This window comes from Rhinolophus hipposideros, assembly GCF_964194185.1.
Source record: "Rhinolophus hipposideros genome assembly, chromosome: 15".
NCBI classification, from domain to species: Eukaryota; Metazoa; Chordata; class Mammalia; order Chiroptera; family Rhinolophidae; genus Rhinolophus; species Rhinolophus hipposideros.
Window position 1 is genome coordinate 48,138,708 of NC_138061.1, and position 14,090 is coordinate 48,152,797.

The 14,090-nt window shown below is 43.1% G+C and overlaps 1 protein-coding gene across 1 annotated transcript in view; it reads left to right on the forward strand.

Moving 5' to 3' along the window:
- The first annotated feature begins 879 nt into the window (after window positions 1-879).
- MACROH2A2 (macroH2A.2 histone) overlaps window positions 880-14,090 on the forward strand; it is a 58,967-nt gene continuing 45,756 nt past the window's right edge. Inside the window, exon 1 of the mRNA XM_081074252.1 lies at window positions 880-1,109. The gene's annotated coding sequence lies outside the window, so the exon portion shown is untranslated. The remainder of the gene's footprint in view (window positions 1,110-14,090) is intronic.

Consider the following 14,090-nt stretch of genomic DNA (forward strand, 5'->3'; position numbering starts at 1 on the left):
TTCACAATCCTTTGACTCATCGTGGAGAAATCAGAGGAAGCATGGATGGTCCATACATAGCAAGTTAGCATTTCCCATTGAAATTAAACAAATTCTTTTGACTCACCCCCGAGCCAGCCATGGAGCCCCTAGCCAACAAACGTGTCGCGTTACAAAGGACGGCACTGGCTTCCAGTGGAAACGGAGCAACGACTAATCCCGTGATCACACCTGATATTGTCCACCACACCGCCATAAAGATACGTATTCTAGAAATCATCAAATATTGGTCCTTAAGCCAATACCCCTGTGCTGATGTTAATACGAGCTGCTATTACAAATTCACATACTGTAAAGCAAATTAAAAATTATGTCCACGCACACAGTCTTACGCACAAAGCTACATCTGCTACTCTAAATAAATATTACACAACGCTGGGTTCTAAATTGGTCTTAATTTATAAAAAGCCCACAGGCATGGATATGATTTCTCAGTTCTCGTGGCTGTGGCCACCCTGGGCTATCGTCCCAGTGGTGGGCACAAACGGTGATGTATCTATTATTGTTTAAGGCACAAGACCAGCGTAGGTGGCATTTTTCGCTTCCACCTTCTAAGGCTTCCCCCCGACCTGCCCGAGGAGCGCCCACGCCTTCTTCCACCAAAGGTGGATCCCGCTAACAGAAGACTCTGGATCGCGACCACAGCGCTTCTGTCCCCAGCTCTAGTGGAGGCTCGTCTTAGCAAATGGCCCTCGGCGTGTCCAGCAGGTCCGCCGGCGACGCGGAGGCCGCGCGGTTTCATCTTTAATGCTCCTGAAGGACAATAGCTCATCAAGCCCCACGGAAAGCCCGGGACCCGTCGCGAAGCCTGGGCTGGCGGGGGATGAGGCTGAGCGACTCCTCCTAGAGGTGGTTATGTGGAGAAGGAGCAATCCCTTCTCCCTCCTCCTCCTCCCCCCGCTACTATCCGCGGCCCGGAGAACTGCCGCTTGCCGCCATTGACACGCACAGATAGAACCTAAAGAAAGGCAAAGAGTCCTGCCCGGCACCCGCATCGTGCTGGCCGAACCTGCGTCCGGGAGGGACGCGCAGAGGGCACCGGGCGCCGGGAGCAGGCGGCGCAGCACCAGGTGAGCGCGCCATGGCGATGGCATTATTGTTCGGGGGGCTTCGGGCTTTGGAAACAAAACCCGCCGCGGGGGCAGTGCAAGGTCCGGAGGGAACCCCCTGCCTCTCCCAGCCGCCTGCGGGCGCACCCCAGGGAGTCGACCTTCCTCGCAAAAAAAAAAAAAAACACAAAAAAAAGAAAAAATGGAAAGAAAGAAAAATTAATAAATCAAGCTGCCCAACTTGCTTCCTCGGGAAAGAAAGGGGGGATTGCTAGAGAAGAGGTAAAATTCCTGTGGCCGGCGAAGAGCTGGGAGCATCTTGGGCGAAGAGGGAGGGAGGAGGAGGGACTCGGGTCCAGCGGCTGGCCCGGGACAAGGCTGGACCTGGCGGGAGCGCTGGGCTCCTGGTGATGAGGAGTTTGGGGCGCGGAGGGAGGAGGGAAGCCAGCGCCCGGCCACTGAGGGGGCCGGTCTGGGGCTACGGGCTGCGCGGGGACCGGGGCGCCCGGCCAGGCCGCGTAGGGGTGCCGCGCTGGGCGCCGGCCGCCTCGGGCTCACAATGGAAGGGGCGCGGAGGCGCCGGGCGGAGGCGGGGGACCGAGGCCCGGGGGCGGGCCGCGCCGGGGAAGGTCAGGCGGGGGCCGAGGACGCGGGGAGCCGGGCGCCGGCAGCCGCGAGCCCCGGTCGGCGCGGAGGAGGGCGCGGGGCCGGCACTCCCCTCCGGTTCCCTTTCCGGGGCGCCCGGGGCGGACGCGCGCGGCGCTGTCGCCGGGAAATGGCGGCCCCTGCACTGCTCGCTGGGGCAGCCCTGGGTTCCCGCTTTGCGCGGGAAAAAAAAAAATAATAATAATAAGGAAAGAGGGAATAAAAGTAAAGTCGTTGCGACGTAGCAAAGGGCTGCGCCGGGCGCCAGTCACGTTGCGAATCGCGTGCGGGGCGCGGCGGGCGGGGACCGGCCCTGCCTCCCGGAGCTGCCGGCCCGCTCTCCAGGAGCGCCCCAGTGACAGCCTCGCCCGCCTCCTGCATCGCGCCTTTGGGGTGTATCTCCCCGCCTTTCTTCGTGGGGGCGACCCCGCTGCTGCCCTCTTTGTTCCACACAACAATGGCCAAAAGGGCACCGAGCCCGCCAAGGGCCAATGCGCCTCCTCCAGGAGTTTCCAGTCTCTGAAATGGGCCACCGCGGACTTGACCTAAGGCCGGGTCACTGCTGGGGTTTATTGGCAATGGCTAATAAAAGGGGCGCGAAGCAATGGACGGAGAAATCCAAGCGCGGGTCCAGGCGTGTTGGAGCGGGTGCTGCGGCCACCAAGGCCCCAAAGGCCGGATGGCAAAGGCAGTTCTTGCTTTCCAGCAGCGCTGGTGAACTGAGGCCCAGGGGAATTCTAAACGGGGCCCAGCGCTAAGGCCCCCAGACCCAAGGAGCCCACTCCCTTAGGGGCAGCCAATCCCCCGTTTGTAAATGGTTTCCTCACTTTTCTCACTCAGGTTTGTGTTGAAATAAAATTGTACCCTCACTGGGCTGTGCGGTTGCTGTTGAAACGGTTCCATCCTTGAGAGAGAAAGAAACATTCGTAAGAGCGGAAATGTGTCTTCGTTTTTTGTTGCTTCTTATCTAGGACCAGTTCCTGTGTGACACACAAACTTAAGTTACACATAATTCGCAATTCATTCATATTGAACTGAAAGTTATCTCTTACCCCATTGGATAATTTTATTTCAAGTAAATATGTTCAGAGTGCCACGATTTGGAACCACGCTCATGGAGTTTTAGAAATGCTTTGCCCCAAGACTATCATATACATAAATCAAGGCACTGCCTCGAGGAAAAGTTTCTCTGGAATCGCACAGTTCACACCTTTGAAAAGCCCTCTCCTGTATCTAAATTTCCTTTAAAAATATGCCCAGTTCTCCACTGCAGGTTTTCTTACCCTGTCACAGTTCGTCCTCACCTGGACCCATGTATTGCCATGCTTTAGGCATTATTAATGGTTTCCTCCATTTCAGAATTCTATAAAAGAATTTACCTCCTTGGATTCAGAATGTTCCAAAGATTCTAACCTTACTCCCTCACTATTCTATCTTCTGTCTAGTTCCTGGGGATTCTGAGGCGTCTTTAATCTGTTCTTTCCCAATGGGTGGGACACCCTGCGAGTTATTATTGTCTGAGACAACCAGGTCTGTTTTCACTGCCTCCTGCCAGCAAAGCAGGAGGGAATCCTGTCTTAGACAACTTTAAATGAAAGATATCTGTACTTGTTTGGGGGACAGATGTGCAAAAATTCAACCAACTTTCTTCAGAGTCTTTTTCATTCTTAAGAAATAACCTCAGTTAGATGCGATCTTGGTAAATGCTTTTGAAAAGTGTGTTTTGCACAGAAATGAGCAAAGAACTTATGGTTAGAAATCATTCAACAAGCATTTGTTGAACACCAGTTATTAAACCCCTCTGAATGGGGGAAGATATGTAAATTTGAGGTAGTCATGAGCCTGCTCTAAGAGAGTTTTCAACTCCAAGCCTAGTAGATAAGCTTCATGTGTAGGTAAAACAAGATAAAATGCGATTAAAATCGGCAAGCAAGTGGGAAAACGGGTATTTTCATATACCGCTGACAAATGTGTAAATTGATAGAGCCAATTTTGAGGGCAGTTTGGCATTATTCAAATTAATAATGTGCACCTTCTGTGACCAGCAATTCCATTTCTTGTATGTGTCGTAGAGAAGCAGGTATATCTGTGCACAGATTATGTAATTCCCTTCCATTGCAGAGTTTTGGTAGTTCTGAAATTGAAAACATCTCATGGCCATCAATAGGGAATGGCTAAGTAAACTCTGGTACAGCTATCCTCTGGAAAATTAGGCAGCAGTTAAAAAAGATAAAGTAAGTCTATCTACATTGAGACCGAAAGGTCTCCAAGATGTAGTATTAATGGAAAATGCAAATTGAAGAAATATACATACCGTATGGTACCATTTATGTAAAAACAAAGCTATGTATTTCTATAAATAAAAATGCATACGTACATGGACAGGAAGGGTGTAGAACAAGACACCCACTAAAAGAGACAAGAATTGGAGGAATTGTCAAAAAGGAATGTAGTCATATCATTATTCATCCCCATCCATAACCATGGTTATAATAGTTGAAATTTATATATTGCTTGGATAACTAAATACAGTTAACAATTTAAAAGTGACTGATAATGTGTAATAAGCATCACAAATAAAATGCTACAACAATTTTTAAAGAAGAAGAAAATTATAGGCTGGAAGGGAAGGATTGTGATAGGCTTCATGGAGAATACAGTACATACGATTGGGAGGGATAAGGGGAAAGGAGACAAGGCAGGTAGAAGGAAGCCTGATGCAGACACTGAGCTCTCCCTACCTAGTTCCTCCTCTTTCTCTTCAACAGGATTATGTAAATTCCCTCATGAGGCTGAGTCCTGGCCTGACCTGTCCTGCCAAGGTTCAGATTGAGGAGTGAACTAAACGAACAGTTCACAATTTCGTTCATCAGTATGATTCTATGAATGTCTGAAATTAGAAGGGGGAAAAAAATGAGCCAATAGAGTGACCACTGCCCCTCCTATGCCACATCTTTTATTGCAGCTGAAAGTAGGAGGGGAGACTAAATGATTGATCACTCAAGTCCCTTTCAATCCTAGATTATGATTTTGTGAAATCCTATGATTCCGACATGGCGATGATTGTGTATCCTCAGGCAAATGGAATTTGGGGAATATAGGATTAGATGAAGAAGGGCCCCAAACTGGTCAGCCTTGGGAAAAACAAAACTATTCGCTGTCATGGAGGTTCTCAGTATATGATGTTGCTCTCAGAGTTTTCCCAGGGTTAAAATTTCATTTTCACCCCTTTACACTAACCAGTTCCTAAAATCAATGAGGGAAGAAGAAAGGTGTTGTTGAGCTTTAAGCCTCGTGTTATCGTACACACAATGTCAAGTACTCTGATATTATAGTACAGCTGACCCTTGAACAACCATGTTTGAACTGCGCAGGTCCACTTATACACGGATTTTTGAAAAATAAACACTGTAAATGTATTTTCTGTCGATGTAAGAACGTCCAAATCTGTCGAGAATTTTTATGAGTTTGTTTGAGCCAGAGGACACACCTGGCAGCAAGATCTCAACAGGCCGAGAAAATACTCCGGTCACAGTTATGATTTTCTTAATAACATTTTCTTTTTTCTAGCTTACTTTGTTGTAAGAATATAGGATATATGAGTAATACATACAACACAACCTGTGTTAATTGACTCTATGTTGTGGGAAGGCTTCTGGGCCACAGTAGGCTATTAGTAGTTAAGTTTAGGGGGAATAGAAGTTCTACGTGGATTTATGACTGCACAGGAGTCAGCGTCCCTAACCCTGGCATTGTTCAAGGGTCAACTGTAGTCGCTTTTGAAATGAAGGGACAATGTTAGCCTGTGTTTTGTGAAAATAATTCTCTAAAACTGTTTCTTTTCTGGAAATAAGTCAATAATAGCCAATGTCTATTAGATGCCTACTGCCTGCCAGGTACTATTCCAAGCACTTTATGTGCATTAACCTATTTAATTCTTAGTAAGTGCATTAAATAAGATACGTATTAAATAGTGCCTAGTCATATAGGTAGATACTATTATCATACCCTTTTTATAGAAAAGAAAAGAGAGGTTGAGAATGTTCCCAAGGTCACCCACCACACAACTGGTGGGTAGTAGAGTTGGGACTCCAGCCCAGGCAACCTCACTTCTCAGCCCTATATCCTAAGTCCATGTAGTGAGAACAAGGAGCTGCCAGCATTCCAATGACTTAGATTATGTTCATTTTAATATTAGTATATGCAAACTTTTATTTTAAAACTTATTTGCATCATTGTTTTACTTATGTCAAATGAAAGATGAAGAGCATCAGATTGAGCCACATAACTCTGTACTTTAAACTGTCTTGTCACAAAGTATTAAATAAGATAAATTTGGTGGGTTCTCTGAAGCCTTTAATGTTCATTTATCCATCTCACCATCCATCATACTTTGTCCGATTTATTTGACTGGCATTGCCAATTTAGACTAGGAATGGAGTAAGTAATTCAAGTCAGAATTCTCATGCTTTGACAGAAATGTGTGTGCAAATCTGAGTAGGACCACCAGTATAGGGACGTGTACTTCTGTGATGTCAGAAGAATTAGCCACAGTGAGCATATTGTTTAGCCCCAAATCACAACACGTGGTCTGACCAAGGATTTGGGGGTCGTTTCTGGATGAGAGGCAGTCCTGAGGATACAGTTTAGATGCCTAAATTTGGGGTGTTTCCATGACTACAGGACAAAAATATAGCAAAATAAAATCAAACTTATCCTGGAAAACCCAGGCCCTGTGTTTACTGGCCTGGCACTGCTAAAGGTATAGACACAGAATTACGTAACTTAGGTTTTGTGCTGCCTTCATTGTTCAATAAAACCATTAAAATTAAACAGTGGTGGAAGGCTACAAAAAGATGAATTACAGTAGCTTATACAATACATAACATAAAACTTTTAAATCAGACCATAATTCACTGGCTTCCCCAGAGTGCTAAATTTCCAAATTGATCAATCTTCTAGAAATTCAGTGAACTCAAGTGTTGCCCCCTTGCTACTAAACTGGATTTCCACCTCAGTTGCTCTGAGGTAACCAATGCAGATCATTGTCTTGGGGTGGAGAAGAGGCGGTCCCGTAAACAAAATAAAAAAGAGTTTTCAAGCCCAGTTTTTCTTTCCTGTGGTTATCATGGGTGATAAAATAGTGACTTTAAAGGAAAGATCATCTGGATGTGACTTAATTCTACCCAGCTGTTCTATCTTTATGAATGTAAGTAACAGAGGGAGTAGGGTCAAAAGGAGTGACATTTTGAGCATTTTTGCAGAATAGCAGCATCTTTCAGTTTGGAAAGGACCTCAGAGGTACAGTGGTTCTCGGATGGAGCTCCACAGAACCCAGAGTTCCTCCAGGGCCAAGGCAGGAAAGGTGGGGACCAAGCCATTGAGGTTCCTAGGTACCTCCCCACTCCAATCAGCACAGCTCCCCTTCCATCTGTTTTATATATTAGAGCTCCTGAAAGCTTTTGTTTGAGCAAAAGGGAGGTTCTGAAAAACCAGCCGATTTGCCTAAGGTCCACAGCAGGTCAGTGCAGAACTGGCACCACCACCACCACCATTGCTGCACTCACACCCTCTGGTCCACTGCACCTTCCATTCTACCTTCATGACGCCCCCTAGAGGTCTAGCAGGTTCCACCCACAGATGGAATGACACTATGACTGGTGGTTGCCCTTACTTAGTGCAGCTGATACAGTGTGCCAGGGCCCAGGGGCTAAGGGGGACCCAGGGAGCAACACTGCCTGTCACCAGCCTTGAACACTGCAACTGAAGCCACAGCTCCTCAGCCACTTGTCCCCACAGTGCAACCACTGCCTGAGGGCTGACAGTAAGGCAAACAGGTGGGAAGGAACAGGCAGGAGAGGGGATGGAAAAAGGGGTTCCTGAGGCAGCTGCCTCTGCGCAGAGCACAGTATGTTCTCGCTTTGAGAGCACACAACTGGTCCATCCTATATACTCAGTTGCTCAGCAGTCATGGGTGTCTCTGGAAGCCCCTCATGAATCAGGCAGCATAAAGGCCTGCAGCCCCCCTGTTGTCTGGTACTGGTACACTCACTCCCACCCCCAAAGGGAGCTCCCGAATCCCTTCACTCCCACCTGAGAAGCTCCTCTTGGCTCAGAAGAAAACAGTCCCCTGCTTAGAGACGCAAGACAGACCATTGTTTCTAGCAGTAAGCCTCACTACTAATAAGAAACCCTTAGATTTGAGGAAATAGGATAGCTTGCCCACTGTTCCTATTTGTCGCTTCCCAGAAAGCAAAAAGACAAGAGACCAGGCTGAACCCAGTGAAGGGTTTTGTTTTTGTTTTCCATGAATAAATAGATTCAGTAAGGCAAATGGCTCATTTTCTTCTGGGATGCATTACTGTAACATTCAAGGAGAACTGAAGTTATTTTTATCCATTCATTTACATTCATTTTTCAACCAACTAGTACCACAGGTGGCCAAATATATTTACATTCGAAAATACTGTAACACTAATAAAAAGAAAACACAATATGTATATCAACAACTTGTACTTTTCTCTTAAAAAAAAAAAAAACTTTAGCTCGGTTTCGACAAAGACAAAACATGTTAAAAGTCATTGTATACTCCAGGGGCAGCAGATATCCAAAATCCACTTCATATCTGTTCCCATCCTGTTCTGCTCCCCTCTAGAACGCCCGAGATGGGCACACATTCTTTGCCTCTGAATTATACAGAATGTACTGGCAGTTGAGCTTCCCGCTAGATTATTCCAAGGCATGACTTGAAATACTTTTTTAAAGGGAATGGTTTGTAGTCCAATGGTATAATTTAAATTGGGTTAATGCTTGGTTTTAACGTTCATGGATGGTTAATTTGGTTAATTTGATCCAAGTGTCATTTTGATGAAATTGCATTTGATAGAGCTCTTTACATTATAAATTGTTAATGTGCTTTAACAGATATGACGATAAAATTATTGACTATTCTCATTCACTTAAAGGTGGCCTTGGAAGAAAATGGTTTGGAAAGTATTACTTCTGCAATAATGATTTGCCCTCAGAGTTTATAAATGGAAGTGTAATAGAGCAAGTGATTTAGCTAGTATTACTGAAAATGGTTTTTACAGCTACAAAATAATACTAACAAACAATTATTTTAATACAGTACTTAGGGTAACACCAAAATATATTACATTTCTATCCGTCGTGAGGCAAAAAGATTTTTATACCCTTTAAAAATATATTTCTACATATAGTTAATATATTTATATTGAATTCCCTTATGTCCTACCTAGTTTTATTTCATCTCATTTTATTCTCCCAAAGGATAGTTTTCAACTGACAAAGATGCTTCATGACAGTGTCTACTTCATTTTTTCATAAATATTTACAATATAAAATATTCTGAAGCATAATACTACAGATTAGGGAAATATCTTGGGGAATAAAAGTGAATAAATTGAATAAATTGCAACAATTTTAAAACAGTACACAAACCCATTAGGGAATGACACTGAATTTCATGTTCATGTGTATTTCAGAAAGCAGTATTTAAAGTTCTTTTTAAATTCATTCCATCATTAAAAAGCTATAAGACCTCTTATTTCTAGATTTAAAATAATGTATAAAAGAAAGCATTTTGATTTGTATACTTCTGAAGAGAATGACCTGAAAGAGAACTTTTAAATAACCTGATTCCAAATCCTTTGTCAAGGTGGGTCATCAGCCCAACTCACCTGTGACACGCTGGCCTATAATCATTGTTCCCGGTCTCAAGGGACTCACTGCTCTCTCTTTTTAAAAAGCCGCTTTGCAGAAGCTTGACGGCAGAATTTAAATGATCATTTAAATCAGGATTGCTAGTGGCTTCTAATGGACCATCTTGCTCATTGGCTAGAGTTTATCAAGTTCCTGATCGCTTTACATATAATAAAAATTTCAAGAAGTTGTTTGAGGCATAAAAAAATGGTTTACTCTTTATCAGTTCTTTATGCTTGTCAAAGAACTTATTTAAATGAAAAGAAAATATTGGTCTAAAGAAACCAGACTCTTGTCTTCATGAAGGCAGTCGGTGTATATTAAGTCAAGTTTACTGGTTCCCATCAATAGCAAATGCTTGATTTTTCCTTTCTTTTCTCTCCTCCCTTCTGGGATTACAATATCATTTTAAATATTGTTTGTAGGAACCCCATATGCTATAATCATACAAATACAGGCACACTGAATCTGATTCTATTAATGACTATTATACAATTTCTTGATACAAAATTTTATATTCCTCAATTATCTCAAGACCAATTAGTTTCCAATGACTCACCTGATGAAAGTGATCTAAATTTTTCAGTATGACATTGTTACTCAATTATAAAACAGTTGAGTTTTTCTTTCTCCTTGCCAGCATACTCATTTATAGGCTAATTCTCAAATGATATTTGTTAAGATGTTAATGACACTTTCAGTTTCTAGTTCAAAATGATGGACTGAGCACATGTGTTTTCCTTCTCTGGAGCCCCCCAAAATAATGGTATAAAGAAGTACAAAGAAAATGAACGCTTAACAACAAAGGGGCAGGGGCTGGTGTTGGTCATCAGTAGATGGGAGATTTCAACAAATTTTGGGGAGACTGAAAGTGCATGGAACCATGTGGGCAACGTCACAGGGGAAGCCACAACTAAGAAAGAATAAAAGCAAGAGGGAGCAGCACTGAAGGTGGGCAGGGTGGGAAATTTGGAATCATTGAAGGTCTGTCTCCAGAACAGCTAGGTGAATCAGCCTCTCTCCCTCCCCTACTCCTAGTAGAGTTTCTGGCAATCTGGCATTTATCCCCCAAACTAACAACCTGAGGTGTCCTCTCCAAAGAAATTGAACAATTACAGGGCAGGTCTAGAACTTCTAGGATGAATGTGAGTCCACAAAGTAAAGGTCCCTCATTCTGGCATTCAGGGGCTCTCAGTTCCTAATGGGGCACTCTAAGATGATGCCTGCCAATTGGCATGCCCTCCACAAGCACACAGAGGTCCCAAACAGGAACCATGTTTATCAAACCATAGTTGAGGAAAGTTTTTCTATCTGCCTATAATCGTAATCAACCTTGTCTTTTGTTCTTAAATACGAATGCATGACCAAAGATCAACAGACATTTAAGCAAAGACAACATGAAAAAGATGAAAATATATGCATAGGACAACTGACTGGATAAAATAATTTAGAGAACAGAACATAACATAAACATATCCTAACTATTATACTTTCAGAAAGATTTGAGGATATAGTGCATTCATAGAAGAACAGGATGCTATGAAAAGGGAACAATCAGAGAACAAGAAAGAGCTCTTGGATATTAGTAATATGATTACCAAAATTAGGAATGAAAAGGACTGAAAAAAAAAACAGAAGGAAAAGTATGAGACTTGGAGGAGCAATCCAGGAGATCAAATACCTAGTTTACAGGCATCCCACTAATAAACAAGTAAAGGGAAGAGTGGGAGAAATAAAGAGATGAGGAAAAATAAATACAAACAGGAAATTCTCAAGAGTGATGAACGATATGAATCTTCAGATGGAATGGGCTCATGACCAAGTGCTGAGTAGGATTAATGGGGTGGGGGAGAACCCACAACTGAACACATCCTAGTGAAATTTTACAACGTAGCTGGAAGCTTGGAGGATGGGGCACTAAAGTTCTCTGTAACGCTAGATGCTAAAAATGATGGATCGGTGGCTTCAAAATGTTGAAGCAGAATAATTTTGATGCTAAAAATTATATGCCCCACCAAATGATAATCCAAAGATTATTCAATAAAGACAATTCCGTTTGCATAAGAAAGCAAAGTTTACTGTCTCTGAAGAGGTACATGAAGTGGATACCAAGAAAACAAGGAGAAAGCCAAGAAAGAGGAAGTGGTAGAATCAGGGATGAACTAGGAAGACAGTCCCAGGGTGTCCACGAGGTAAAACTTCCATTGCACACTGGAGCTCGAGGTCAGAGGGCTTCACCATAAAATCCCTGCAAAGATCTTTGTGATTGAGAAGCTGGCTGATATTTAGGGTATGGTAAAGGCACAGTTCCTTTTTGTCAACAAGAACAAAGAAAATTACAGTGTATCGTTATTATTCACGGATTCCATATTTTTAAATTTGCCTACTTGCTAAAATGTATTTGTAACGCCCAAATCCGTACATTATTCATAGTGCTTTTGCTGTCATTCAAGGATATGTACAGAGCCACAAACTATTTGAGCCACCCGTGATTGCGCACCTTCCCAGCTGAGGTTGAACAGGCCAGACTCCGCCTCCTTGTTTCATCTCTCACACCGTAAACTAGGGTGGTTTGCCTGGTCTATTTAGTGCCACATTGTTCACATTTTTGTGCTTTCTATTGGTGCTTTCACTGTTTTAAAAGGCCCCACGCATAGTCCTGAAGAGCTGTCTAGTGTTCCTAAGCACAAGAAGGCTACGATGTGCCTTTTGTAGAAAATACTTGTGTTAGGTGAGGCTTGTTCAGGCATAAGTCATAGTGCTATTTGCCACGAGTTCAGTGGTAACCAGTAATGCGTATTAAGTAAGGTGTCTTTAAACACACACATGAAACAAGGTTATGTATTGATCCACTGATGAAAAAGTTGTGACTAAGGCCTCACAGCATCCTAACCCTATTTCCCCTAGGAGCAGTAGTTCACGATTTACTAATCCAGAGTTCCTGGCTACGTGATAGAACTACAGTAGTCCCCCTTATCCACAGAAGACACATTCCAAGACCCCTAGTGACCCGAAGCCTCAGAGAGAACCAATCCTTTATATACAGTAAGTCCTCACTTAACATCTTTGGTAGATTCTTGGAAACTGTGATTTTAAGTGAAACAACGCATAATGAAACTAATTTCGTCGTAGGCTAGTTGATGTAAATTAGAGTTAAGTTCCTATGGCATCTTTCTGGTCACAAAAATATCAGCAAACTTCTAAATAAAGACCCAAAACACTTCTAATATTAAACATTGAAATAAAGGTGAGCTATACATACACTTTAAAAAGATTCATAAAAACACACAAGATAATGATTTTTCCAACTTGCTTACTCCAGGTCAAGTTTGCTGGTGGCTGGAGCCTCTCCTGGCAATTCAGGGGCACAAGGCAGGCCCGCACCCTGGACAGGACGCCCTTTCATCGCAGGACACGATCACACCCACACTCATTCAGACTGGGACAACCTAGACGTGCCAGTTCCCCTAAAATTAATAGAAGACCTGGTATATATTGTATTATATTAGATTATATTATATTATTATATTGCATTGCATTACATTATATTGCATTATATTGCATTATGTTGTATTATGTTGTATTATACCCAGTCTTGGGCTATATAAAACCGGGTCTTATAGTAAAATAAGACTGGATCTTCTATTAATTTTTGCTCCAAAAGACACATTAGAGCTGATTGTCTGGCTAGGTCTTATTTTCGGGGAAACACAGTATGCACATCTTTGGGATGTGGGAGGAAACCAGAGCCCCAAAGAAAACCCACGCAGATGGGGAAGAAAGTGCAAACTCCACACAGATGGTGGTCCCAGCCAAGAATCCATTTTTTTCCCTCATCAACACTATAATGAAACGATTATTTCAGGACCTGCTATACTGTTTTTTCCTAGACCTACATACCCTTGCTGAAGCCGTTGTATAGTCAGTGCTTTCTGGTGCAACACATTGCTGTCAGTCAGAACATGTTTTCTGGTTACATCTTCCCCCCACAAATGTAATGCCTTTTCTATCTTAACTGAGCACTCACATGCTGTGGCTGTAACTCTTGCTGTTTGAGGTGCCACAGCAAAACTGGCATGAATTTCTTTTTCCTTCTTCACAATTTTACCAATAGAAGATCCATTCTTACCATAGCTTTTAAAAACCTCAGCATACAATTTATTTTTCTTTCCTTAAGTTGAGAACTTTCACCTTTTCACTTAAAGGAAGCACTTTATGGCTTCTCTTTGTCATAGCTGAACCGCTGGAATTTCTATTCTTGCACTTTGGGACTATTATGAAGTAAAATAAGAGCTGCTAAACCACAAGTGCTGTGATACTGCGACAGTCGATCTGATAACCAAGATGGCAGCTACTACATGACAAATGGCTGGGAGCATTTACAGCATATAGACGCTGAACAAAAGGATGATTCACATCCCAGGCAGGAAGGTGAGAAGTAGCGTGAGATTTCATCATGCTCTTCATAACAGTGCACAATTTAGAACCTATGAATTGTTTGTTTCTAGAATTTTTCATTTAGTATTTTTGGGCCCAGGTTGACCATGTGTAACTGAAAGCAGAGAAAGAAAAACCACAGGTAAAGGGGGAACAACTGTACTGCCCATAATGTGAATCAGCTGTAATCAGTAACTT